The following is a 2,794-nucleotide window of genomic DNA, read 5'->3' as shown; positions in this document are numbered from 1 at the left end:
CCCCTATTAGTCAGAGAATGGGGAAAATTTCCTATATTTTTTTCCTTCTCTCCCTAGTTTTGAAAGTGAAATCTGTCAGGGGGTGATGGTAGCAGCAGTGACCAGGCAGACATCTAAAATTCTGAGGAAGATGAGTCCTTCTTTCTAAACATAACTGTTGTCTGAAAAGCGGGGGTATTCCCCACTGCTTTTTCTCTCTTTGTTCTCAAACTATTTGGCCCTTGAGGTGGACCCTATTGTGAGAAGTGCACAGCACATCTCACAGAGAGATGAAAGCCCTGGGTTTCCAGCCAAAGGGCAGGAGAATGTGAAAACAGTGGAAAGGAGGAAGATTGAGGAAGGGATCCCGTGAAATTGCTATGACTGAACATATGGGCTCAGTCTCTAAGCTGCACACGTGTGGATCTAATTCTAATAGCAAACCAACTACTTTGAGAACTGAACTTTGAGGGTAGTTGACCACCCAGGTCCCCAAATGGCCCCTGAGTGACACTCACATAGAATATATCTGAATAACACTGCAAAAAGTTTGTAAACAGAGCAGATATTGAAACCACAGACCACAAAAGGTAGGTCAAGAGAGATTGTTTCAAGATGGCAGAGTAGAAGGATGTGTGCTCATATCCTGCTGCAAGAGCACTGAAGTCACAACTAGCTGTTGAACAGCCATCAACAGGAAGACGCTGGGGCTGACCAAAAAAAGATACCCCACACCCAAAGACAAAGCAGAAGCTGCAATGAGGTGGTAGGAGGGGTGCAATCACGCTAAAATCAAGTCCCATATCCACCAAGTGGGGGACACACAAGCTGGAGAACAACTATACCAAAGACGTACTCCTACTGTCGTGAAGGCTTCCCAGATTGGTAATAGGAAAAAAGAATGAAAAAAAAAAGAAGAAGAAGAAGACAGCCTAAGAGACCACTGGGACAACGTCAATCACACCAACATTCATATTAGAGGGTCCCAGAAGAAAGAGAGAGGAAGGACCCAAGAAAATATTTGAAGAGATAATTGTTGAAAATTTCCCTAACATGGGATGGGAAATAGTCAACCAAGTCCAGGAAGCGCAGAGAATCCCTGGCAGGAAAAACCCAAGGAGGAACACACTGAGACACATAGTAATCAAACTGACAAAATTAAAGGCAAAGATAAAATATTAAAAGTAGCAAGGGAAAGATGACAAATAACATACAAGGGAACTCCCATAAGGTTGCCAGCGGATTTCTGAACAGAAACTTTACAAGCCAGAAGGGAAGGGCATGGTATACTTAAAGTGATTAAACAAAAGAACCTACAAGCAAGAATACACTACCCAGAAAGATTCGCATTTAGATTTAATGAAGAAATCAAAAGCTTTCCAGACACGCAAAAGTTAAGAGAATTCAGCACCACCAAACCAACATTATAACAAACGCTAAAGAAACTTCTCTAGACAGGAAACACAAAAGAAGGAAAAGACCGACAAAAATGAACCCAAAACAAATAAGAAAATGGTAATAGGATCATACATATTGATAATTACTTTAAATATAAATGGATTAAATGCACCAACCAAAAGACATTGACTGGCTGGGTAGATGAAAACGTGTATATATGCACTTTCATTTACAACATCACCTATTCCGATCATTGTGGATGATCGAGGCGGCCCTCAGGAAAAGGCATTGTTGAATTCTCAGGGAAGCCAGCTGCTCGGAAAGCTCTGGACAGATGCAGTGAAGGCTCCTTCCTGCTAACCACATTTCCTCGACCTGTGACTGTGGAGCCCATGGACCAGTTAGATGATGAAGAGGGACTCCCAGAGAAGCTGGTTATAAAGAATCAGCAATTTCACAAAGAGCGAGAACAGCCACTCAGATTTGCACAGCCTGGCTCCTTTGAGTATGAGTATGCCATGCGCTGGAAGGCACTTATTGAGATGGAAAAGCAGCAGCAGGACCAAGTGGACCGAAACATCAAGGAAGCTCGTGAGAAGCTGGAGATGGAGGCTGCTGCTCGCCATGAGCACCAGGTCATTCTAATGAGGCAGGATTTGATGAGGCGTCAAGAAGAACTTCGGAGGATGGAAGAGCTGCACAATCAAGAAGTGCAAAAACGAAAGCAGCTGGAACTCAGGCAGGAGGAGAAGCGCAGGCGGGAGGAGGAGCGCAGGCGGGAGGAGGAGCGCAGGCGGGAGGAGGAGCGCAGGCGGGAGGAGGAGCGCAGGCGCCGTGAGGAAGAGATGCGGCGGCAACAAGAAGAAATGATGCGACGACAGCAGGAAGGATCAAGGGAACTTTCCCTGATGCGAGAGAGCAAGAGATACAGATGGGTCAGATGGCTATGGGAGGTGCTGTGGGCATAAACAACAGAGGCGCCATGCCCCCTGCTCTTGTGCCAGCTGGTACCCCAGCTCCTCCAGGACCAGTCACTATGATGCCAGATGGAACCTTGGGATTGACCCCACCAACAACTGAAGGCTTTGGGCAAGCTGCTACAATGTAAGGAATTGGGGAAATTGGTGGAACTCCTCCTGCATTCAACTGTGCAGCTCCTGGAGCTGAATTTGCTCCAAACAAACATCACCGATACTAATAAAATTGCAGTGTCTAGTTTCCCAAAACCCTTACAAGAGGGACCCTTTTTGGACTTAGCCAAATTCTACTTTGGAAAAGTGTTAGGGATTCCTCCCAGTAGTTTAGGTCTTCCCTGCCTGTAGTACTCTAGGGAGTATGTTGGAGGCAGAGGGTAAGGGAGGGGTGATATTTAACAAATCAGTTCTATGTGGTATACCCTTTCACTAATCAATTCTGT

The 2,794-nt window shown here is 45.5% G+C and overlaps 1 pseudogene; it reads left to right on the top strand.

Annotated features, from left to right (window-relative positions):
• The first annotated feature begins 1,578 nt into the window (after positions 1-1,578).
• Positions 1,579-2,485, top strand: LOC104991482 (annotated as a pseudogene).
• Positions 2,486-2,794: the final 309 nt, after the last annotated feature.

The sequence above is a fragment of the Bison bison genome, unplaced genomic scaffold, assembly GCF_000754665.1.
Source record: "Bison bison bison isolate TAMUID 2011002044 unplaced genomic scaffold, Bison_UMD1.0 scf7180017864192, whole genome shotgun sequence".
Taxonomy (NCBI): Eukaryota; Metazoa; Chordata; class Mammalia; order Artiodactyla; family Bovidae; genus Bison; species Bison bison.
This window is presented reverse-complemented; position numbering and strand designations above follow the sequence as displayed.